Below are 26,409 nucleotides of genomic sequence, written 5' to 3'. Positions count from 1 at the left end.
TGAACATTGTCAAGCTCTCCTCACTATGACAGACTGACATTTCTGACACTGGGAGCCCAAATGATGCCTTTCTCCTTCAAGTTGTTTCTGTCATGTGTTTTTATCATAATGTTGAGAAGAGTGACTCCCACAAGCTAACATAATGACATCACACTGAGTTGCTTACACTTTAGAGATTTTATTTCTCACGGCTCTGAAGTCTACATCAAGTTGTAAATGGATTCATTGGGTGAAGGATTCTGTCTTAGTTTTCAGAGGGCTGTCAGCTTGTCAGGGTCGGATGGCCTTTCCTTTGATGCATGTAGAGGGAGAATACTCTCTGCTGTCTCCTCTTCCTCATATAAGGAGCTGCTGTTTAGGCTCCACCATTGTGAGCTCATTTGGTTTCAATTGTCTCCACAAAGGCATTGTCTTTAAACATGGTTTGGGTTTGGAACTTCAGCGTGAGTGCTAGGAGACAGTTCAATTCCAAGTTCCTTGGTTGGTCCTTTATAAGAAGAGGAACAGGAGGAGGAGGAAGAGGAAGAGGAAGAGGAAGAAGAGGAGGAAGAGAAAGAGCAGGGAGAGTTAGTTGGGTGAGAACTTAATACACTTAATGGACTATGCTTTTAGGGAGGGGACCATGATGCAAACATGGAGGACCTTGGGATGCTCTTTGTGACCCCCGATCTCCAGTCAAGTTCCATGGGCTGACATTGTTTCCTGCCAGACCCCAAAGCAAGAAAGTGATTCAACTTGGGCTACTGTAGCTAAATCTCCACTCCGTCTGTCCTTCTAGTTCTTTGGCTGCCTGTGGACAGTGTTGCACTATACATCTGCCTATCTGTCAGCGCTCTAAGGTGAGAATGTCCTCAGTTTGGTCGAAATCATGCTGTCTAGTAAAATGTTACGAGAAAGCCCAGTTCTGTGTCTGTCTCTCTGTGTAGACCCATCCCCCATTGTGTGTGTGTGTGTGTGTGTGTGTGTGTGTGTGTGTGTGTGTGTGTGAAAGTACATGAGGAACACGTGGCAGGATCCAGCACACATTCACCACCATCATCAGATGTGTGCAGCGGGCCAGGGGTTGACATTGGCTGTTTTCATCAGTTTCTGTCTACCTAATGTTTTGAGACAGGGTTTTTCCCTGAACCCGGACAGATAAAGCTAGACAGACTAGTTGGCAAACCCCAAGAATTCTCCTGTGTCTGCTTCCCAGGGTGGAAACTATAGGTGGGAGCTGCCACATGGGTAGTGAGGTACATGGCTTGCTACACGGGTTGGAGCACTTTAATGACTGAGACATCTCCCCCGCCTCAAGCCTAGTTTTCTTGAGTGTGAGCTACTCAACTCTTGTACTCTATTGAAATATATATATATATATATATATATATATATATATATATATATATATATATTGGAGATGTCTAGATGGAAAAGCCTGAAAAATGCTGCTGTGCTGAACAGAGCTACAGAGGGCAGCTCTAATTCCTTTCTCACAAGACTTCCTTTGAGTTCTCAACTAATGGGTTTTATTATGGCATTTACACATACATACACACACACACACACACACACACGCACACACACACACGCACACGCACACATTTTGTTCCCTTTGACTCCTGTATTTTAATTTTCACTCTACGTTCTAATTGCTGTCCCTTCTGTCCCCTGACCCTGCTCATATTTTCTCTAACCTACTGTCTTCTAACATTTCTCAAATTCGCTCGTAATCATTTATTTTCATTTTACTTAGGATCTAGCTGCGCATGCCAGCCTGGCTTTGATATCACCATCTTCTTGCCTGCACCTTCTGCGTGCTGGGATTACATGTACTTGTTGCCACGCGGGACTGTAAGAATCCCTCAGCAATGCTTTTGTGGAGGGGGCGATATTATGTTAAGAGTCCGGATGTTACTTTGTTGAGGAAGGAGTGAGTTGTTTAAATCAGAAGAAGCGGCTTTTGGATGCAGTGAAGGAAGGCTGACCAATCACCTGGTGACTTCGTGGAGCAGAAGTCTTACATGTTCTAGAACTTTAGTTCACTGAAGGTATGTAGGGAGACAAAGATGGTGGTGGTGAAGGTTTGCTGGATCACGTTGGGTGGAATGCTGGGAACTTTTCATGCTTTGTCTTCCCATAATTCCTGTGACACCTCTAAACACCGCTGGGCTCATTTTACAGCTGAAGCCACTGAGGTCCCGTTGTACCATGTCTCCATGCTGCCGAGAGAGCTGAGTTATGGAACCAAACAGAAGCAAACAAACAAACAACTCCCACCCCGCAACCCCCCCAAGCAAGGTTTCGTGATAAATCCAAGAGTCCAGCTGAAGTCTGCCTCACTCCCCGGCCCACGTTCACACCGCCAGGCTTAAGAAAAGAACATTCTTACAATTAGACTTGGCCGGGGATGGAACGGCAACGACGACCATGTGCTCTCTTCTCTGTTCTGAGTCGGATCCAGCAGAGGCTGGGTGGCCATCTGTCGGACGAGCTGCGGGAGCGAGATCGATTTAGACAAACGTCAGCGTCTCTTTCCAGCAGGAAGATCTCATGGTACTTGACAGGCTGTCCTGTGGGAAAGGTGTTCGATAGAGGAGCGGTGCTCAGACTTTTCCATCATTTCAAGGGCAAACAGGCAGAGACTCTGGGACTCTGGAGGGTTCCGAGGAAGAGCTGGCAGTGGCTGCCTGAAGCAAAACTTCGGGCACAGTCTGACAAAGAAAGCACTTGAACTGTCTATGACACGTTCAAACATGCTTCTTTGTTTTAATAAAAATATTTTAAATTAGAAAGATTCTTTTATTTTTGAGATTTATTTTCTTTTCTGTTATGCATGTGGGTTTTTCCCCAAGCATGTAGGTCTGTGCACACATGTATGCAGCATCTCGGAAGTCAGAAGAGGGAGTTGGATCCCCTGGAGTTGGATCTACAGATGTGAACTGCCTGTGGCCCCTAGGAATTGAACCCAGGTCCTCCAGAAGAGCAGCCAGTGTGCTTAACCACTAAGCCATTTCTTCAGCCCCTAGAAGGTATTTTTTAAAACCCTAAGTACTCAATACAGCATTTAAATCCCACCCACCTAATAAATCTTTGCTTTAATTTAGCTCATCAGAAAACCATTCCACGTCTATTTCACAGGTTAAAAGACCCCCAATATATCACCAGGAAAATGCTAACCTGCAAGGAAACGTTAAAATAACTAGTGCTAAATCCAATGGCAGAAGGTAGACCAGCAGTCACTCCCTTGCCAGAAGGGTCTGAATAAGAGCCCAGTCATCAGAAGTAGTGAAGAGCCTCTTGAGTGGAAGACAGTGCTCCTACTGAACACATTCCAGGAAGAGATGGGTCACAGGTCTGGAGATGACAGCTGAGTAGTCTGCTCTGGGAGTTCTGTTGTCAGAGCAAATCCACAGCCATGATTAAAGGAGTGGACTAAACCCACATTCTCCACACTTGAAGAGGACTCAGTGATTTGCATTGAAATTTATCAGAGTATTAATGGACATCCTGGTCCTGCTGTGTGCCCACTCATTTCTTAGGTACCATACCATCGATTGCATTTGCCAGATAAAGAATTAGAGCTGGGTTTTAAATGGATACCAGAACAATTTTGAACTGTCCTTTTGATGCTCTGCTTGCTCTCTCTGTGTCCCCCATCACACAATGCCATCTTGGTCCCTTGATCAAACCTGGAAGGAGACTTGTAGAGATGGAGGAGAACTGCCCTGGTGGTAAGGTTAGACCCACTGGCTGCTGCCCCGTCCATCGCCTGGTAAGCTTTGATAGGCCACCTGCCTTCTTTCCTTTGAGGTTTTTTTTTTCCCCACTTGGTGAGTCCATGTTTCTGAGTCTGACACGGATACCATTCACTTCTGTATGCTTTTCACTCAGACTGAGAATCATGCCACACTACAGAGTCTCACTCTGTTGCCAATGGGACTGAGCTGTGGTCAAACAAAGCAGAACAAAGTCAATAACCACGAAAGCTCCCAGAGCAAGAAAGCTGCTAGAACATCTCTCCCATATGTAATTTCATGGGGTCATATAGGGTTGTGTAAGAAGCTCTGCATCTGGACCAAATAGGGAACGTGTCTTCCATTAGATTAGGAAACTTGTCTTCCACTAGATTTCACAATGTCTACAAAGGGGTGTGTGTCAAGGCTCCCAGCACTAATCTTAGAATTTGACTGACTCTTTTCTCACTGCCCACTTCCAGCTTTCAAAGACAGGGACAGATCGTGTCTGGTGGCTATTTACTTTCTAGTCTGAATGGCCACGCGATGTAATATATTGATGTGAGACTGTGGTTTCAATGGAGAGTCAGTGTGATAATGAGTATACTTTTCCTAAGACATTTCTGCCATGGTGACCCCTATATGCCTCACAGAAACTTAAAGGCAGTAGGCATGGGATGGGGGTACACATTAATATGGACTCACCACGATATCTGAGAACTTCATCTTCTCATAGCCCAACACGAATGAGGCAAGTGTCAATTCTTTGCAAGATGCTTTTAAGTCACAAACAGCCCAAGGCATTTGGACCACTGGAGGAATCTCACTCTTCCCTTTATTTTATCCCTGAAGATGTCTTCCTTCACAGGAGGGTCAAGTGCACGTAGGCTCCGTGTTTTCAAGTATCCCAGGACATTTGATTGAAGGTCATGAGGGTCTTATTCTGATTGCATTTTGTAATTGGTAAGAGAAGGCAACCACTTGCCTTTTATGTTCTTTGACATTTTCCAAAGTGAACCTAACCAGATGGGAGCAGCTCAGGAGCAAGCAACTGTCCACACATCCACATCATGACCACTTCCTCCCTTCAGGGAGCTCACAGTATGACCAAAAAGTGTATCCCACAAACAAAACTTGACAATGCCATGAGCCATGGGCAGAGCTAGAGGTAGATTCATCGAGCACTGGACAGTTCGAATAAGACAAGAAGCCATAAACATTCCAAGAAATGAGTGCAGAGAAAGTGAAGACAGAGTAACACTGGAGACCTGTTCCCACAGAGCTCGGGGATGGTTTCATGTGGCCAGTGAAGGTGAATTCATGGGGGATGGATATGTGAGATGGGAAGGGACAGTGGAGCAGTGTATGAAGGTAGCTTGTAAACTGCCTCAGAGAAGTGAGGAAGGGGGCTGTGAGGAGGCCAGAGGCTGAGGAAGGCCAGTGGGGAGTTAAACTGGTTACAAATGAGGGCTGCTGGGGTCATAAGAGCAGATGAACTGGCCCTGCCCCTGCCCCCGCCCCCGCCCCCGCCCCCGCCCCCGCCCCCGCCCCTGCCCCTCACCAGCTGCAGCACTTGGGAGAGAGGGTCCTGCACTTCTCCTGGGCAGCACAGTAACATTGTCCCTGATCAATGGGGAATGAGTGAGGCAGCCTCTGAGGACAGAGTGAAGGAGAGCTGGCCCCATCAGTCATCTGATATGAGGTTTCTCTCCTTTTGACACCTTCAGTAGCTGGGAGAGGTAACCCTGGGGTCATGAGAACAGGAGAGCTGGCCTTTCCCCTCACTGGTTGCAGGACTCAGGAGAGTGCCTGGGCAACACAGTGGAGCTGGCCCTGATGGTGAAAGCACAAGTGAGCCAGCCTTGAAGGTGTGAGAGCTGGCCCAGCCCCTCACAGACTCCAGGGAGAGTGGAGCCTGGACCTTATCTGGTCAGCACAATGGAGCTGGCTCTGGAGGCATGGGTGCAGATAAGCTGGCCCTAAGGGCGAGAGATCAGAGAGTTGACCCTGCCACCTGCCTATGGCAGCATTAGGTGGCCTAGCCAGAACAGTGCTGGAGAGCTTGCCCTGGTGATTCAGATAAAGGAGAGCTGGTGGGCTGACCGGCTCAGCTACAACCCAGGCTCAGATCCAGGGCTCTAATTGGCCCACTCCAAAAACAATATCATCAGTGAACAGTTGGGACATGTGAAAGAGCCAGTCCTGCTGATCCAGCCGCAGGATCTCCAAGACACACTGCAATACCAGGATAGCCTGGAGGAGTTCCAATAAAGAGTCAATATTGATGATGCCACAGAAGCCAAAGGTCTTGAATCAGACCAATGACTCATTGCAATGAACATTTGCAAGATGTGTGGACAGGGGGGTGGAAATACTGTGGGACACACTGAGATACACTACAGTTTCCACAATGAGATGTTTTCTGTTTCATTAGTGTGTGTGTGTGTGTGTGTGTGTGTGTGTGTGTGTGTGTTATATTTTGGAGGTGAAGATTACTAGAGGGAATAGATGATACAAGAGTGAATAGTTGGGGAGATGAGCAGAACTTAGATGCACAATGTGAAACTCACAAAGAATCAATAAAAAGTTTTTTTTTAAAAAAAAAAAAAACAACAAGGTATGATGGTTTGTATATACTTGGCCCAGGGAGTGGCACTATTTGGAGGTGTGTCCTTGTTGGAGTAGGTGTGTCACTGTGGGTGTGAGCTTAAGACCCTCACCCTAGCTTCCTGGAAGTCAGTCTTCCACTAGCAGCCTTCAGATGAAGATGTAGAACTCCTAGATCCTCCTGCACCATGCCTGCCTGGATGCTGCCATGCTCTGGCCTTGATGATAGTGGACTAGACCTCTGAACCTGTAAACCAGCCCCAATTAAATGTTGTCCTTATAAGAATTGCCTTGGTCATGGTGTCTGTTCACAGAAGTAAAACCCTAACTAAGACATAAGGGCTAAGAAACTCGTGTATAAATTAACACTATCAACATTGCTGAAGACTTTCTGTGTGTCTTGGGATGTGCTAGAGGCTAAATTTAATGCTCAGTATGCAGAATCATCCAATAAGATTGGTGTATAACTATTTTTATTTTACAAACCGAGACTGGGGACTAGTTTACAGAGATAAAATAAAACATAAATGGTTCAAAGTTCTACAGATGCTACGGAGAGAGCCAAGGTTCAAAACCTAGCTGTCTCTTTCCAGGAAGGACTGAGTCAGGACACAAGTATATGATGACTAGATAAAAGCCAATGCACTTGTCTTAGTTCTCTGATCAGTTAAAGATGCAACATCCATGTTAAGTCATGTTCCTCTCCAAAGAGTTTCATGAATAATGTTCCCTTGATGATAACTTTTATAATTTACCTGTTTCAACAGCCCTTGCTACGTTTGCATAGATATTGGTAGAGGTCTTTTCAGGAGGCAGTTGTATGGAAAACACAATGCAAAATGAAAATTAGCCTATGAAATGCATTGTCGCAGTTTCTTCCAGGCAGTTAAATTGTTCCTGGTACTGGGGTTGAGAAAACATCTTTACATAGGTTTGTGGAGTGTGTGTTTTGCTTGACTCCATTTCCTGAACAGGACTCTGGGGCTTTTCAGACTCATGCATGTTCACTGATACGTCAGCATCTACCTAACACAAAGTCATCAACTAGAACAAAAGAAATCATAAATGGGAATGCCTTATCATGCCGGATGTTTTTATAGCATAAATCAATATCAATAATAATCAATAATAATAATAATCAATAATCATGCACCTTTTTAGTGCATGGGTAGGGTGGGGACAGAATGTATGCTTAACCAATGGCTGAACAATGAAAGCACCCTTGGGGGACTGGAGAGACGGTTCAGTGGGTGAACTGCTTGTTGTGGCAGTTATGAGAACACAAGTTTGGCTACTCCCACCCACATAAGTGCTGGATGTTTGTGATTGTCCACCTGTAATTCCAGCATGCTTAGAAGGCCGATACAGCATCTCTGGAGTAAGCTGACTAGCTATCCTAGTCTTACTGGTGGACTCTGGGCCCAACTGAGAGACTCTACCTCAAAGAATAAGGTGGAGTTTTATTGAAGAAGATTCCCAATATTGGCTTTGGTCTGCCATATGCCCATGTACACACATATGTTCACACATTCAAACACACACATGTGAACATGAGTGCACATGTGCATGCATACCACAAACACAGAGAGACACACATAAAAAGTGTCCTTACATCAGTTATTTTTGCATCACTGTGACCAGATAGAACCCTACAGCAGACTAAGGAGGGTGGGCTTATTTTGGCTCCTGAGTTCAGAGGGATTTCAGTTCCTTGTGACAGGAAAAGCACAGCCATGGGATTCCATCCTCATTACTGTGAGAACATGAGGGGATGCTGTTTACAAGGTGGCTGAACAGGAAGCACAGAGAGCTAGCCAGGGACTTTGTGTTAGGTAGATGCTGACGTATCAGTGAACAGTGAAGGTTATGGTGGCAGCCATAACCTTCAAGCCCAGCCTTTAATGGTCCAGTTTCACTTGACAAAACTCTCCATGTAAAGGCTTCATAGCTTCCAAATGTCATCACCAGCTGGATATCTAGTGTCAAAGCGTGAGCCTGAGGGGACACTGCAAACTCCACCAGGACTCACCCTTTCACTCTGAAGGTACATCTGCTCCTTTATAAGCTGACTGTACCCCTAGTGGGGATCTGAACCTTCATTCATGAATCTATCTATGCATGCAAGACCTGGCTCTCTGTCACCTCAAAGGGAGCCACATATGAGCAGCTATGGTCCAGGAGCATAGACTCAAGCTGTCCCAATTGGCATACTACAACATGGAAGCAGTTACATGAACTTCTATTGGCTACAAAACGAAGAAAGTCGAAGTCTTTACCAAATGCATTGGAGGATGCATAAAGTAAGAGGGTTACTTGAGGAATTCATATGGATTTCAGATGCCATTGTTAGATTTTGCACTGGTGGAAGTTAGAAGTCTGCTCAGAGTCCATTTTTAAGGTTTACCCGTTAGTTAAAAGGATGTTACGTCAGACATGAGGTAGAAAATGGCTGACTATTAAGGGGACAAAGTATAGCAAAGATAATTTATCTCTGGATCTGCAGCATTCTAATACCTCCACAACCAGGAATCTGTCATTTGGCCATTTCCTCTTCAAGGATTGTAGGTGTATAGGACCACTCCTGGCACATAGGAAACATTTTAAAGGGTTTCGTGAGACTGATACCGTTGGCCTGAGGCCCGTGGTTACCCACTGGAGCAGAGGGAAGTGAGTGAGATCGGAAAGCATCCATCCACATAGCCAAATATTTTGTTTATTTTTAGCAAAACAACTATCACCACCAAAAACTACCCAAAGCCGACAAAAAAAGCAACAATAAAAAGCCAAACATTGACTGAACAGAATATTAATTGTTTAACATATTTAGATGTGAATATGCAAATTTTAAATGGCTTACCTTTCTGAACTCACACTCCCAAACACTTTCATTATAAAAAAAGGCAAGCACAAGAATGTCAACAAAAACAACCAGAAAGAAACCCTCTGCCAGGGAAGACTTAAAATACAGGTCTACGTGGAATATAGGGTACTGTTGACACTTTGCTCAAATACTCCAAGTGTGAGTTAAGGCTCCAGGCAAGACCTGGGTGGAGCTGTGTGGACCCACTCCTGGAAATGTGGGTTTTACTCTTTTCCTAACAAATAGTGAGAAGCACCGCTGTTCTGATGCTCTCAGGACTGGGCATGCTGCAGTGATGGACCAGGGAGGGTAGACTGGGGAAAGTGGACAAAGGGCTGAGGGAACGAGTTACGCTGTAGAAAGCCTCTAAGAACTTATCAAAGTGGATTTTTGAAGTGTTTGCCTTGCCAGCTTTAGGTCTCAAGGTCAAGCTCCAGCACCCTCCCATCCTCCCCCCATCTTCCCCTCACCCCCAGCAATCGTGCTTGAGATCCCAGAGCTAAGGAGGCAGAGACAGGCTGACCCCATCAGCCAACCTAGCCTACCTTGTGATCTAGACCAATGAGAGACCCTGACTCAGGAAAGTACAAGACAGATGGTGCCCAAGGAATGGCAGCTGAGGTTGCCCTCTGACCTCTACAAACATGTGCACCTACACACACTCATGTGTGTCCCTGAAGTTATGAGAACATGCACACACAAGACAATTTGCCAAGGCATGAGTTCAAATATATCACGTTTTGGTATATCGGGGGAAGACGTTAGATGAGGCACTGTGGACATGGCAGTGTCTCTTATCTGGGCTGCTGTCACCTTCCGAAGACAGGAAGCCAAAGTACCGTACCTAATGGGCTAGTAGAAGAAAATTCTGGTGAATCTGGTGTCAGACTAATACAAAATCAGCCTTTTGTTTTTCTTCAGTGGCTTGAGTGCGTTGTCAAGGGTCAGGACCCTCTTTTGGTTTCACAGTCTACCCCCTTGCCCATCCTCCAACAGAAACACCAATCTGCTGGGGTTTCCTAATGTGACAATATGAGACCACTGTACTGATGTAGGTGAATTGGCTGCAAATGTTCTTGAACTCCTGGAGAAGGCCACAGTGTCTCTGAGATGTTACTGGAAACCTGCCCCCTGGACATCTGTGCACAAAGAGCCTGCAGCTTCCTTGAAACAACCGCAGGTGACCAAGAAGGAAGGCAGAAGTCACAACGAAGATGGTGTTTACACAACACCCTCAACTTGACCTTTTGGTTCTCCTGTGTCTTTCTAAGCAAGGATTTAGAGCAGGCAAATACATCTGACCCATTGTTTGTGATCTGGCCGTTGAAAGAACTGAGATGGTAGCCCAGCTAGCTCTTCATGACCCGTGTCATCTGCAGCTTAGCAGCTGGCTGCCAGCAGCCAGGCACACAGTCCTGGCCCAGGGCCAGAAGGAAGTCAGAGTGTTCATCTGGGGATTGCTTAGGATAGAGCCCTTCAGAAGGTCACCAGCCAGATGTCCAGGCATGCTCAGTTGGTTCCACAGCTGCTGCTTTAGTCATCCTGTGATAAGGAGCCTGTGGCAGAGTAGTCGAGCTCAGAATCTGGGTATAGCCTTTTGACCCAGTATGCAGCCTTTGGTCTGTCTAGCGGATCTCGACATTTCTAATGCTGTGAGCCTTTAACACAGTTCCTCTTGCTGTGGTGAACCCCAACCATAAAATTATCTTGCTGCTTCTTCGTAACTGTAATTTTGCTACTGTTATGAATGGTAATGTAAGTATCTGAGGTGCAGGATATCTGATGTGCAGCCCCTTGAGAACCGCTGATGTAGACGGTCAGAACCACGGTGTGGAGGGTAGCTCTCATGAACAGACCCAGATCCAGAGAAACCAAATGTTTCAGACTCAACAGCGAGCATTCTAGAGCTTTCTTCCTTTATTTTCTTTAGAAGACTTTTACATTTTTATTTTGTTTGCGGGTAATTTTTTTTGCATAATGTATGTGTGCAATGCCCAAAAAGGCCAGAAGAAAGAGTTAGATCCTCTGAAACTACAGCTCCAGGCAGGTATGAGTCGCCATGTCAGAGCTAGGAATTGAACCCAGGTCCTCTGGAAAATGAGCCCAGGTTCGTAATCACAGAGCCATCTCTCCAGCCCTTTCCCCTTATATTCTTGACTCTGATCATTGAAATTACACATGGGATCAGTACATACTGCTTCTATCTAGGCCCCAGACAAGATGAAGAAGAGATGGCCAGGAAAGATGCCTGACACTTTTATTTGAGGCATCCCACCTTAGGAAAAGGATGTGTTATAATCAGTTCTTCCTGTAGGGAGAAGGCTTGGGGACGTCACATACAGCAATATGTCATGTTCCTTCACGGACTGCTGACACTATAAACCAGAGTTAGATCAGCAGGAACCCACAAGGAAAAAAAAAAAAACCAAGCAAACAATACTAAATATTGTCATTATTTCCAAAGCTCTTTTGGGAAATCCCTTACCAGAGCCTCTTTCCTAAAAATGTTTGCATATTTTTATTTATTCAGCCTTGACAGGACCGACAGAGGACCCCAGGCTCACAGGAGGTGGAGCTAGATCTAGACTTAGGCTCCAGGTCTAAATCCCCCTTCTGTCATTTTCACACCAGCCAGCCTCCTGTCCTTGTGTTTTTGAATACTCACCTCTGACAGGGACCACTTGAGTGGCACTAACATGTGTTCTTGCTTGGCCTCAGGAGAGGGGCTCACCACTAAGAGCTATGAAGAAGCCTGCAGGGCCTGCAGCACTGGGTACTATGCATAGGGTGTTCAAGTCACAGTTGCTCCCAAGAGCAGGGTCGAACTCTCTTCCGTATCCGTGTTTGCCAACACCTTAAACACAGCTAGCAAATATGACTGAATGTATCTGTTACAGCCTCATTTCTTTAAGTAGACTATAAAAGATGAGAGGAGATGTGGTCAGCTTCGCTCCCCTCAGATGAACCATGAGGGGGGACGCTACTGTGGATGACTTAATGGCTTTTATGAAGAGATGAATAAGCCTGACACCTTGGCTCCATACACAGGTAGCCCTTGAGACTTCGGGCTGGTTGTTCCACTATTTCTGAGCCTCAGTTCCACACTATCAGGACCCAAACCACAGCAGTGTAATGACGGGTTCAAGGATGTCTGAGATGCTCAGCATACTGTTATCGTTGTCTCCCTCCACAGACTTGAATCACTTGCATGGTGGGCTTGCTCACTGTACCCTCATGACTGGGCATGCCTAGGAGAAGGTAGAAGGATCACAAATTCAAGGTTGTCTGCACTGTGACCAAGGCAACTTACAGAAGAAAGTGTTTAAGTTAGAGCTCCAGAGGGTGAGTTGGTGACCATCAACGGTAGAGAGCATGGCAGCAGATAGCCAGGCATAGTGTCAGAGCAGGAGCCAAAGGCTCACACCTCATCCACAACAGAGATGAGCCACTGGGAACAGGATAGGAGTTTGAAACCTCAAAGCCCACCCCACAATGACATACCTCTTTCAACAAGGCCACAGCTCCTAATCCTTCTCAAACTGTTTCACCACCTGGGGACAGAGTAAATAAATGTATGAGCCTATGAGAACCATTCTCATTCAAACCATCACACTTTGCTACATAGTGCGTTCAAGGACACCTGGGTTGTATGAGCCCTTTCCCCACCCTGTCCACCCCCAGTGAACAATTAAAAACTCAGGGTCTCTGGGGCTGAATTCTTTGTACTAAAAGAGCAAGCCATTTTCCTTGGCCCAGGATTATGGTTCTCCTATATGTTGGAAGGGAGGGGTCAGGACATTCTTGATCGTTATCTCTTGAGTAGTGTCCAGGTTCTAGAACATGTGACATGTACTCAAGCAGGAGATACCCATGATTGCTGTAAATATTTATTGTTGATGTGTGAATCCCAAAGGTGCTAAAATAAATACCAACGAGTGCTCCCTTTTCAATTTCTTTTCTGTTGACAAACCAGAGAAATATAACAGGTATTTAATAACTTAAGGATATTTGTTAACCTGGAACAATGGGCATAAAACTCTGTTGCTCATTTTATTTTATTTTTCTCTTTTCTTTTATTGGATATTTTCTTTATTTACATTTCAAATGTTGTCCCCTTTCCTAGTTTCCCCTGAGAATCCCCGTAACCCATTATTCCTTCACCTGTTTCTATGAGGGTGCTCCCTTACCCACCCACCCACTCCTGCCTCCCTGCCCAGGCATTCCCCTACACTGGGGCATCGAGCCTTCACAGGGCCAAGGGCCTCTCCTCCCACTGATGCCATCCTCTGCCACATATGTGGCTGGAGCCATGGGTCCCTCCGTGTGTACTCCTTGGTTGGTGGTTTAGTCCCTGGGAGCTCTGGGGTGATCTGGTTGGTTGATATTATTGTTTTTCCTTTGGGGTTGCAAACCCCTTCAGCTCCTACAGTCCTTTCTCTTACTCCTCCATTGGGGACCCTGTGTTCAGTCCAATGGTTGGCTCATTTTATATGGGTTGACCCCCCAATCCACAATTTTTCCTTTCTTTCATTTTTTCTATGCCATGATTTACTCGTAGGGTTTGGATTAATGTATCTTAAATTCTAATGCTGGTGTTAGTAAGCACTTGTCCTTGTCCTGTCTCTTTAACGCTTGCTTTAGTCCTCTACACAGCACAATGAGTAAGAAGCACTGTCTCCATTTACAGAGGCAGCAAAGGAAATCGAAGAAATCAGGTTATGGTCAGAAAGTAGTGGAGCCATTGAACTAGAGATTCTGATTCCCATGTTCAGCACTTTACCTATTATTTCCAAGCTGTCCTTCTGTCATTGTCAAAGCCATCGCTGCCACCACCCCTGCAGCTGCCACCACCATTGCTGTCATGGTCATGGTCGTGGTGGTCATCATCATCATCTGTGACATCAGAACATCTGTTCTTTTTCTTATTTTGTTTTGTGTTTGTTTTTAGACAAACTTAGAGAGCCAGTGTAGCTCTGGCTGCTCTGAAACTGGCTTCATAGGCCACACTGGCCTTAAACTCTGAGATCTACCTGCCTCTGTCTCTCAGCTGTGGAGATGAAAGTTGTGTGATACTGGACCAAGCAAAATGATTTTGAGACAGGGCTTCCTGTATGCCAGGCTGGCCTCAAGCCCCATATGTAGTTTCAGGATGACCTTGAACTCCTGATCCTCATGCCTCTACCTCCCAAATGCTGGGATTACAGGCATATGCTAGCACTATTTATGAGGTACTGTGGATCCTATCCAGGATAGGCACTCTACCAATGGATGCCCTGTCCCCATTATTTTCTTTTGCTGGGAATCAAACCCAGGACATTATGCAGGCCAGGCGGGTGCTCTGTGGGCTATCCTGCAGCCTCGGATATCTGTACAGCTGTATTGTTTATTCCTTAGCTTCCTGGCTTTCACTTCCTGTTTGAAGTCATTGTACAGCCAAGGCTGGCCCAAGCTGACTTACCTTATTTTCTCCCAAAAAGGATATTACTCAGGTATCAGCTTCACTTACTGTTTCCCAACTTTTCCCCAGACATTTTGACTACAATAAGTTTTTTTTTCCAAAAATCTGAAGCTTCTGTTTAGTAACTGCCCCCCCCCCCCTTTGGCACAACTCAATATCCATCCAGGTGGGTAGATTGCTTATTGCATCAGCTGTAATAAAAAAAAACTTAATTATTCATCAGCACAGTTGCTGTTAGACAAATGCCCAATTACTATTCACCCATATCTGAATAACCTCCTGCTTTGGATCAGGGACAAACAGGCTTTCCAGAGCTGGTAGGAGGCTGGGAGTGGTGGTGAAGTCTTTGTGTCTTGCTTCCCACTAGGACTAGGACGGGGAAGCAGATGAGGAAAGCCAGCCTCTGCCCTTTGACCCTTACTTGTCCCCTTCCTCCACGTCTAACTCCGAATCTGGAGTCTGGAAATCTGGTGTCGAAGGGACTTGGTGTTCCTGCAATGACCCACATCTGCAGCTGTGTGCACCTTGCAGGGACTCTGGTTCACCTGGCAGAGGCTTTTTGGGCTAACAGCTACATTGAGCTTTTGGCCAAAGGAGCAACAGACTCATCCATGAGGACACAGAGAGTGGCTCTTGATTGTATTTGTGGCTAAGTCTCCTTCCCAACCAGTGAGGTTTCTGTGCTCTGAGCTCTGTAGATCAACACGAGGGCAATGCCTGGGAGAAAACTGCACAGGGCCTGTTGTCCTGCCTGGTCCTTTCACCTTTCCCTGCCCAGTGTTGAGTAACACCCACCCCTCCCGCCACTCCCCTCCTCCCCACTCACTGCAGAGGGTCTATGCTACTAGAGCAAACATCCCTCCTGCTCACCGCTTTGGCTCTGTGCTGTCTGGACCTCATGATTTTTCTGGGCTGAATAGATTTCTAGCCTTCTCCAGTTTTTTTTCCTCCTAAGATTCACAACTGGCTGTTTTTAGTAGGAAGCTTTCCCACATTCCTCCTCTTAACAGTTGACTCTGTACATTCTAAGAGGGGTCCCACTGCTCTGTGTTGCCCCATAATCTTGAAGTCTTTGAAAACTTGATCCTGACCATGTGTATTTTGCCCCAGGCCTTGGGCAGTGTGGATCTCTAAAGGGAGACCCACTTCTTCCTTTTCTGTAGACCCCAGACTTCTAATTCTACTGCCTCAAAATATCTCCTCTCTGCTCCCTTCCTGTCTCTAACCAGGGTCTCCAAGACCAGGGGTGTCAGTCAGCTCTGTCTTCATTTTTGTTGGTATTCCTGTTTGTCCTTCATTAATCTTGGTGGCCTCTTAACCCCACCTATCTCATCCCATGTGACTGCCCAGTCCTCACCTCTGTGCCCAGTCAGCCCAGGTTCTGGTCCTTCAACCCTAGTCCTCCCTGCTATCTCCCCTTCCTCCTCAGGTAACACTGTGGATTACACTGAGGTAGCATTCTCTGCTCTATGTTCTCCGTGGGTCTACTGCCAGGCCGGCGGCCCCTCCTCGACCCACCCCCCCCCACCCCCGCACTACCGCCACCGCTGCAGTCATCGACGTCATTGTTTTCAGTTAGGTTATAAAGTAGTAGGTTTGTGTCACAACACTTCTGTCCTCATCTGCATCACTCAGAACAAAATTCCAAGTGTCTATACTATCCCCTTCATGATGACCATATACTGTCACCTCCTTCCTTCTCTCTTTACCCATTTCATAGTAGAAACCTGGGCTCACCCCCAGGCTACTTTCACTGGCTCTAACTAGACATTTGGTGTCTTGCTTCCACTATTGTCATATCTATTCCACATGCTATACTGTCCAGCCTCTCCCTCGCCCTAATACTCCAGTCTATTTTCAAAGCACCTACTCCCTTCAACATATTTTATAATTTTTATCTCGTTCTTTCCATGGGAACATACAACACATGAGACTAGAGACCCCCTAACCCCCAACACACACACAACTATGAAGTACCGTGAATGGAATAGTGCCCCAGAAGTCAGATGAAACTGGGCACATTCTTGTTGGTATGGCCAGAGACTCTCTTCCTGATGCACATATTAAAGCTGTAAGTACCATTTAATGGGACCGAGAGATGGGACCTTCGCTAGGTAGTATGGATGATGAAACCACAAGACAGAGCTCTCGTGATAGGATCTGTGTCCCTCTAAGAGAGGCCAGGGCACATTCTCTCCTTCTCTACCTTGGCAGGATGCAGAGAAGATGGTTTCCTGTAAGCCACAGAAAGCCTCCACAGGACCCAGACATAGCAGCACCCTTAATTTCAGACTTCCTGTCTCCAGACCTGTGAAAAAGCTTTCTGTTGCTAAGCCATAGCAGCCTGAGCTCCGCAGACATGGTAACTTAGCATTTGCATAAATGAATACATTACTGTTCCATCACCAAGGGCTCATGGCTTCTTTGCAATGCTGTCCTGAGGTGAGGTTCTGGCTGCCTGGTTCCACCTGCTCCCTATCCATTGCTTCTTGTAACTCTTGTCCCAATTCGATTTCTAGCATCCAGTGGCTTGCTCAGTTTCTAGTTCTTCTTCATGCCACCATGGTTCCCTTTCCCTGGGGATATTTCCACTCTCCTACTAGAAGTTAGATTCCAGGGTTTCAAGCTGTGACTGTAACACTGACTTGACTCCCTCAGTCTCTCATTCCTAGGACACATAATCTTTGACTTTGCAAGCTTTTTCAGAGCTAAAAAGGCCTGTGGTGGTTGATCTCAGGTGTCATCTTGATTGGATTGAAAGATACCTGGGAACAAAGAATTTCATTATTTCCTTTTTTTTTTTTTTTCTTCCATGAACCAAACTTTAACAGCACAAAAAGGCCAACGTTCCAATTAAGTGGCCCCAGCTAATGCAGTGCTGGGCCTCTCCACCCAGGCCTCAGCAGGAAACATGGGAAAGATACAGGACATTTGTCTGCCCAGGACTTTGGAGCTATAAGCAGACGCTGGGGACCTGGCCACGGGTGAGGGACATTCCACCCAACTCCACATCCTGTGCCTCCACTAAGCCATTCTTTATCACCACGGAGAACTTCTTGAGGCATTGATTCTCAAAGGAGAACATCGGAAATCATTTAGTAATCAATCTTTCTCCTTTCAAAGAACCCAGTAGGTCAGCTAGGGTTTTAATTAAGACTCCCACTATGAGCCAGGTATAGTGGCACACACCTTTAATCCCAGCACTTTCAAGGCAAAGATAGGCAGATTTTTTTTGTGAGTTCGAGGTCAGCCTGGTCTATATAGCAAGTTCCAGGACAGCCAAGACTATACTAAGAAACCCTGTCTCAAGACAAACTAAAAGGAAAAAGAGCCCCCCAGTATGGTGTTGGAGGCTCAAGAAAGAGGGACACCTTTGTCTCATTCCTAAGTAACTAACTTTAGGCATTACTTAAAAAATACTCTATGTCTGTTGATTTTTATCTTCTCTTCTTGTTGTTATTCAGCTTTTCTTGGTAATAATTTTTATTATTTTTGATTTATACTTTCTACATCTCTTTTCCAGAAAGAAGTAACTGTGAATGCTCATATCACATTTCCACATCATTCTTATGTAAAAACTGACACACTCTTTGGACCCCTTTGCATTTGCTCTATCCATGTAGCAACCCAGCCTAGAAATTGCATAGCATCAGTTTATAGAGAGCTACCGAGTCCTTTCCACAGCTGCGTAATACTCTGCATGTATTCTCAATTCAGACAGACCCCTTTGAATATGTTTGTGAAGATTTTCCGGGGTTAGAACAAAAACGTTTGCAGCTGCATGAGTGCCTTACACTAGCATCTTGCTTTGCATTGTAGACGCATATCTTCATGGTAAATTCCTGAGTATGTACTTGCTAGTCAATGCGTAAAGGTGTGTATATTACTAGGCATCATCATGTTCCCTGTATGGGTGTACCATTTCACACTCCAGCCAGAAAACCAGGTCTACTTCCCCACAGCCTCATGAAGTAATAGTGTTCTCAAGAATAAAATTTCTTGCCGGGCGGTGGTGGCGCACGCCTTTAATCCCAGCACTTGGGAGGCAGAGGCAGGTGGATTTCTGAGTTCGAGGCCAGCCTGGTCTACAGAGTGAGTTCCAGGACAGCCAGGACTACACAGAGAAACCCTGTCTCAAAAAACCAAAAAAAAAAAAAAATTTCCTGCTGTGATAGATGAGAAATGGTGGATTTAGTCTGAGTTCCTCTGATTTAGTGATATTGAGCAGACATCCGTGTTGTAAGGCACACTTGGTTTCCTGACCAGATGACTGCAAAAGCCTCCTTACTGGCTCGCCTAAACTTATTGGTTTTTAGTATTCCAAAATTACACCAGAGAATTCTTCCTAATAGAAGCAACCTGACTATGAAGCCCACTTGGTAAAAGTCATCCAGGCCTGGCATTGCTTTAGGGAGAAGTCTGATGTTATAGCATGAAGTACAATACATGCAGTCATCAGTTCCCTGTCTGCCTTGAGTCTAATTTCTCATCTCTGTGAGGTTGTGGAAGTTTGAACGAGAATGTCTCCCATAGGCTCATGTATTTGAATGTTAGTCACCAGGGAGTGGATTATTTGAGAAGGACTCGGAGGTGTAGTAAGTAGGAAGTAAGTACAGCCTTGTTGGAGGACGCACATCATTGAGGGTGAGCTTTGAGGTTTCAAAAGCCAAAGTCAGGCCCAGTCTATCTCCTCTCCTCTCCTCTCCTCTCCTCTCCTCTCCTCTCCTCTCCTCTCCTCTCCTCTCCTCTCCTCTCCTCCCCTCCCCTCCCCTCCCCTCCCCTCCCCTCCCCTCCCCTCCCCTCCTCTCCTCTCTTCTTTTCTCTCTCCCTGCCTGAGGATCAGGGTGTAAAGCTCTCAGCCACTACTCCAGCACCCTGCCTATCTGCTTCTCAACATGATGATCATGAACTAATTCTCTGAAACTACAAGCAAACTCCCAACCAAATGCTTTTTTCCCCATAAGCTGCTTTAGTCTTGGTGTCTCCTCACAGTAATAGAAGAGTAACTTAGACAGCTTCCTGTTCCATTCTCTCCAAATGTGCCCTTAAGCCTTTACGATGGCCATTCTGTCTTCTTTGAATCACCTTACCCTTCTTTACCAGAACACGCTTACTTATACTCCAAACTTTAGTTCTAATATCGGCTCCTTCAGAGGCCATTTTTAATGGTACCCAGAGAACAAACCACTCCTCTAGGTTCCTACAAGATTTTGCAATAAAACCCTAACTGAGACAGGGAAGGTACCAGCAGCTACTCCTTACCATCTGACTTCCTGCTCCTTGCATAGCTATGGTTTCCCTAGTTACCGTAACTATGAAACAGCAACCACACTACTAATAATTTGACTCAGGGGCTGGAGAGATGGCTTGGAGGTTAAGAGCACGTACTGCTGTAGCAGAGGGCTTGAGTTCAGTTCCCAGAAACCATATTGGGTGGTTCATAACCACCCATGACTCTAGCTCTAGGACATCCAATGCCCATTTCTTCTTGCATCTATCCCCACCACATACATACAAACATAATTTAAAATTAAGTATGTACACATAAAATAATTTGATTCAAGTGGATGTTGCCTGAATCCCACTTGGCAAAGCCCATCAAGATAGAATTTCTGCTTATTATCTGAGGAACATTTGGGGCCATAATTTTTAAGCAGTATCCTTCCCCCAGAATCAGTGTGTACATGTATATGTGTGTGTGTGTGTGTGCGTGTGAGTGTGCGTGTGCGCGTGCGTGCATGTGTGCTGTGTGCGTGTGTGCGTGTGCGTGCGTGTGTGTGTGTGTGTGTGTGTATGTTCTTATTCTTTCCTTCCTGCAGTATGAGTAGATGGAACTGTTGTACCTGCCCATCAGGGAGAGGTGTTAGCAGCCCACAGTGCTGCTGCCGCTGTGTCCCACATTAGGGAGTCACTGTTGTCATACATCTCTAAGCCTCAACCAACTCTGTTGTGCTTACTCCAGAGAACAAGCTGGAAAACTGCCCAGAAAGATGCAGACAATATTTGCATATTCCCTTTAGGATGGAATTCACTCAAACAGGTACAGAGCCAGATTCAAGCAACTAGCGGTGTGGGTTTCTTGTCTTTGTGGCAAAATAAAAGCAACGATGAGATCAAGCAGGGTTGGCTTGAGAAGGTTTTCATGGGGAGATGGTATCTATGCTGAGACCTGTAGTCAGGGAGGGGCCAGCTGGGTAGAAAACAGGACACAACCCTTCCCGTGTGTGTGGATTACCATGGGTAGAGTCTAAAGCAACTGAGAGCTTGCCTTTTTATTTTTATTTTGGAACAGGAAAGAAGAAAAGTAATGAAGCTGGGGCTTCATGAAGAAGGAAGAGAGAGAAACAAACAAGAACTTGCTCCTCCTCCTTGGCTGAGGAGAAGGCAAGGGTTAGGTCTGGATAAGGAGGATGTTGGTTAGTTTTTGTGAACACAGCACAAACCTAGACATATCTGGAACGAGGGAACCTCAGTAGAGAAAATGCCTCCACCAGATTGGCCCGTGGACAATCATTTGATTAATGATGTGGGAGGGACCAGCCTTCTAGGGGCAGCGCTATCCATGACAGGTACTCCTGGGGGTGTGTGAAAATTCCAGGTGAGCAAAACACGGGAGCAAGTCATCAAGAAGCATGCCTCCATGGTTCCTGCTTCTGCTCCAGGTTGAGTTTCTGCCCTGACTTCCCTCAGAGATTGACTGTGATTAACAAGTGGATGTGAAACAAGCACTTTAGCACTTTCCTCCCCCAGCTGCTTTTGGTCATGGTGTTTTTATCACAGCAATAGAAACCTAACTAGGACAAGGAGGAAGCAAGGGTCAGATGTGGTAGTCTGTGTTTCAGTCTGAGGAGAATGAAAAGAATTGCAGGGGGGTTAAGAAGATTGCCTTTATTTCGTTGAGGAAAATGAAGCAGGTAGGGATGGAGGAAAACAGGAAGCTGCATATATTCAGGAAGAAGTGCCAGTGGCAGGTTTGGGGTTGGTGACAACCAGAGGATGGATCAGGAAACATGCTGGGGAACTGGGGAGATGTCTCAGTGCTTGTTATACCCACATGAGAACCCGAATTCAATTCCTAGCACCCATGTAAAAAGTTGAACATGGTTGTGTGTGCAGTGGAGGGAAGGAAGTTTTCTACTGTAATGTGTACAGATTTTCCATGACTTGTCCCACTTTCGATTCTAAATCCTGTCCTCACCCCTCCCTATGCCTGGTTCTCAGAGCTGAGGCTGGAAGTTGCTATTTTACTAAAGATCAACCCCCAAGTCTCTTGTCTGGTTCAGGGAAGGGTTACGGCCTCTTGTAACTTGAGGATGGATGGACAGGAAGAATCAAGAATTCAAGGCACATGAAGAGATGTTCTTAAATTGTGTGTGAAATACACAGGTGGCATTGGGTCAGGTCTTCTGGAATCTTATTTGGAGCCCTAAGCCTGAGGTCTCAGCACGGGAAGATCATGCAAACACTGGCTATCATTTTGTGTGTGTGGTGGGGAAGGTGAGCCCCTCATTTCTGAGGAGCTCAAGCAGAGGCTGTGGTCTGGCAAAAAGGAGTTGCAGGAGGGGGTGCATCCTGTTTCTGAGATGAGAAGAAGGAAAAGGCTACTCCACTTAGGAAAAAATCTAGTAGCTGAATCCAAGTGTCCATTAATGGAAAAGTACATTAAGACAATGTGTCCTGGAAATAAAATAGGATATTTACTCTTCCTGTGAATGGGAATCTTGGCATGTGGCCTTGAAGATATAGAACAATGTGAAAGCCCATTCACAGAAGGACAGACAGGTGATTCCATTATATGAAATACCCAACTTTGAGATCTGAAATATCAACTTTGAGATCTGAAACTGGAACCATATTGTTCATGGGCCAGGAGGACCAGGTTGAAATGGAGGAAGATTGATGTTCAAAGGGCAGAGAATTTTGAGAAAACGAGGAGGGCTGGAGAGATGGCTCAGGGGTTAAGAGCACTGACTGCTCTTCCAGAGGTCCTGAGTTCAATTCCCAGCAACCACATGGTGGCTCACAACCATCTGTAATGAGTTCTGATGCCTTCTTCTGGTGTGTCTGAAGACAGCAACAGTGTACTCACATACATAGAATAGATAAATCTAAACACACACACACACACACACACACACACACACACACACACAAAGAAAATGAGGAGTGTTCTGGACATGGATGGTGTCAGTAGTTCTACAACAATGGGAATGACCTTGAAGCCACTGGGTCTGGAGCAATGAAATGTCTGAGATGGTCAGTTTCACCTGATGCAGGTTCTTACACAATAGAAAGATGGTATCTGGGAAAAGGCAGAAGAGCCATGTCAGCTTGCTTTGCTAATCTGGCCTCCCATATGCCCTCCCCAGTTTTACCCATCCCCCATGCTGGTTTTGTGCCTTTTTTTTTTTTTTTTTTAAATCAAGGTGAGTATGATATGGGAGAAAACTTGGGGAGACAGCAGGAACGGAGATTGAAGGAGTGGGCTCTGGGGAAATAGCTCAGTGCGTGACATGCCTGCTGCACAATCACGAAGACCTGAATTTGGATCTCAGCAGTTATATAAAAATAGGATGTGGCAGTGTCTGTCTGTAGCCCCAGAGACACAGGCAGATCCCAGGGGCTCCCTGACCAGCCATTCTAACCATTATGATATACTCTGTGTTCAGTGAGAGACCTTGTCTTCAAAAAATAAAGCAGAAAGTGGCAGAGGAAGATACCCATTGTTGATTCTCTGGGGTGTGGGAGGAGGAGGAGGAAGAAGAGGAGGAAGAAGAAGAGGAGGAGGAAGAGGAAAAGAGGAGAAAGAGAAGATGAGGAAGAGAAAAAGTAGGAGAGGGAGGATAGAGGGGAAGGGAGATAAGGGGGGAGAGAGAGAGAGAAAACTCCCACTAAAGGTATGTCAGGCAGACATTAGGACAAAGGCAGGCCAGCTGCTGTCTGTCTTGTGCTTGCTTTTAAACAGAAAACAATGACCCAGATGTTGGTCCCCTACTGCTATGCCACACAGCTGGAAAATATCCAGACAGCAAACCAAAGCAACCATTCTCTGTGTCTGCAGAACTCGACTTTGATGTGAATAGCTTTAAATGTATAGGGGTGTATCTTCATTTATGCAGACATGTAGACTCATCATGCTTCTTGCATGTTATTACAGAAGGGAGATTATGAGAAATATACAAATGTATATTTCCAAATTCAAACTGCTGCAAATTTACAAGGATGCACGAGAAATATGGTTTTACTGTAATGTACAGAAGAGAATCCTAAGAGTTTAAAACACTTATTTGTATCAAGGAGCCCTTGGCTTATTTAGGTATATTAGGAAATATAGATAAATACAAAGAGGAACATTCTACTCCCTAAGTTAAGCATTGGCATCGAATAGACACCACGTAGTTTCTGTTTGCCTTCTGTCTGAATCTAGGCAGGCTTGGGACTACTAGCATGGGAGAACGGAAGTGGAGTGTGATTTCTGAGGCTACACACGGAAGGCCTTGCCTAGTTGGAACATTGCTCTTGGAGCCCCGAGTTGCTACGTAAATGGTCTGATATTCTGAAGCCACCGTGCTCTGAGAAGCCCAAGGTCACTCCAACGAACACCAAATGCCAGCGGAATCATCGAGGCTCAGGGGCAGACACTAGAGTGAAGAAACTTTACATTTTTTTCCAGGCTCCAGACAGCTGAGTCACACACTGCTGCTCACCTCCTCCCTGCTGGGGCTCCAGACACCAACATCCAGGAAGAAGCCATGAGTGTTGCATCTTCAAAACCCTGACCTACAGAACCCATGTGCGTAAGAAAATGGATGTGGCTATTACGCCACTAAGCTTTGGGGCTTTTTTTTTTTTTTTTTTTTTTTTTTTTTCTTTTCTTGTTTAGATTTTTTTTTTTTTTAAAAAAGTGTTTGTGAGTGGTCATGTGCATATGCATGCAGGTGTCTGTGAGAACCAGGAGAGGGCGCTTGCTCCAATGGAGCTGGAGAACTGGCAGCTGTGCTTCCCGTGATGTGGATGATGAGAAAGGAACTGTGCTCCCCAGCAAGAACAGTAAAAGCCCTTAACTATGGAGCCATCGTCTCAGCCCCGATTTGGAGTGGTCCTTTATGTAGTTATTTATAGGCAGCTGGAGGACCCCTTTTTCAGAGACAAGCGCTTTCCCTCCTTGTGAGTTCTGTCAAGGATTATCGGTGAACACACAATCATATATTTAGTGATAGGTGTTGGATACGCTTGGTTTCATGAGGAGCAGATTGCTGTGTTTTAGTTTTTGTCCATTTAACAATGTATCCTTACACAGAATAAGTTGTTCATAGAAAACAGAGGACAGTGTTCTTCAATAGAACAGCCCTGTGGTCTCAGTTGGAGGCTACCTTATAGGTTGAAGACCCACGACCTTAAATATGTTGGTATGCTATTCTAAAAATGAGAACATGTGTCTTGAAGATTGTCCTACAGCTGTGCACTTGGGATATATTATTCTTTTGATAATTGTGAGGATTTTATTATAGGAAAAAATCCTAGCTCTTCATTCATGGACATTTATCTGATTTTCAATTCTTTAATTTTTTAAGGATGTTGTGGCTGCCCGTGCAACATTTGTAATTTCGGTGACATTGGCAAGTTGCTCTCCAGGGAAGTTATTTTAAGTTTTCCTCCCGATGGAAATGCCTAGTGTTTGTCAAACATGGCTTTAAAACTCAAGCAAATTGCTATGGATTGTATATCACCAGAGTTTTAGCTGTGCCTTTATAATGAGTGAGCTGGAGGGCTCACTCAAGGGCTGGAGGAGTGTGTGGCTCGATGCTTGAGGGTGGGCTTATGATGCTAGAGGCTCTGATCAAGTCCTTAGTGCTAATCAAAGGCTCGTTGCCTTTACTTCTTTGATAAATACTTTCTGTTCTTTGCCAATTTTCCTACTGTGCCATGCTTGCTTATTTATTTATTCATTCATTCATTCATTCATTCATTCATTTATTTAATTTATTCCTGGAGTGAAGATAATAAGCCTTAGCTTATTCAAACCCATGGTCCTCTTAGCCTCTTGTGCGCAGGACACCCAGCCTGGCTCTCCTGCACTATTTCTGTCTTTATTTTTCCATCAAACTTGCAAATTATCTGATTGAATGAAGAAACTTCTGTTCATACTTATGATAATAATATACTAGATTAGTTTAGGAACTATAACATCTAGTGATGTGAAATCTTCCATTTGGGGGAACACGTGCCGTTTTCATCTGTTTAAGATTTATTTCGGGGGAAGGAGGACTGCCCTTCCGTGTTTTAGAATTTTGATGTACTTTTCCTTCATATGTATTTTCTCTTTGCTACTATTCTAAGTGTGATCCTGCCAGCCATTAGAAAGTCTAAGCAGATATTGTTTCTAGGCAAAGGCCTTTATTTTTGAATGTTAATTTCTTTAAGTTTTATTTTTAATTGTGTGTACGTGAACGTGTCTGTGCATGTGTTAAGTCCAGGTACCCCAGAATCCAGAAGAGGGTATTATATTACCCAGAGCCAGTATGACAAATGACAGTGGACTGACAGTGGACCTCCTGATGTGGGCACTAAGTCTCAAACTCAGGACCTCTTGAAGAACAGCGAACATCTTTTTAAAATTTTTTTCTACTGTTTTGTGTGTGTGTGTGTGTGTGTGTGTGTGACACACACAGAGCACACGTACGCGTGAATTTCACATCATGCACCCCACTCCTACTCTCTCCCTGTCCCTCCATATCTGTCCTTCACCCTGGCAACCTCCTCCCTCT

General features: G+C 45.3%; 1 long non-coding RNA gene across 1 annotated transcript; it reads left to right on the top strand.

Annotated features, from left to right (window-relative positions):
• Positions 1-776: 776 nt before the first annotated feature.
• Positions 777-2,771, top strand: LOC143443430 (uncharacterized). The gene is made up of 3 exons (XR_013112386.1): positions 777-839; positions 1,736-2,030; positions 2,164-2,771. It is a non-coding gene; the product is annotated as an uncharacterized LOC143443430 (long non-coding RNA).
• The last annotated feature ends 23,638 nt before the right edge of the window (positions 2,772-26,409 follow it).

The sequence above is a fragment of the Arvicanthis niloticus genome, chromosome 9 (assembly GCF_011762505.2).
Source record: "Arvicanthis niloticus isolate mArvNil1 chromosome 9, mArvNil1.pat.X, whole genome shotgun sequence".
Lineage (NCBI taxonomy): Eukaryota > Metazoa > Chordata > Mammalia > Rodentia > Muridae > Arvicanthis > Arvicanthis niloticus.
Note: the sequence above shows the minus strand (reverse complement) of the source record. Positions and strands in the feature narration are given on the sequence as shown.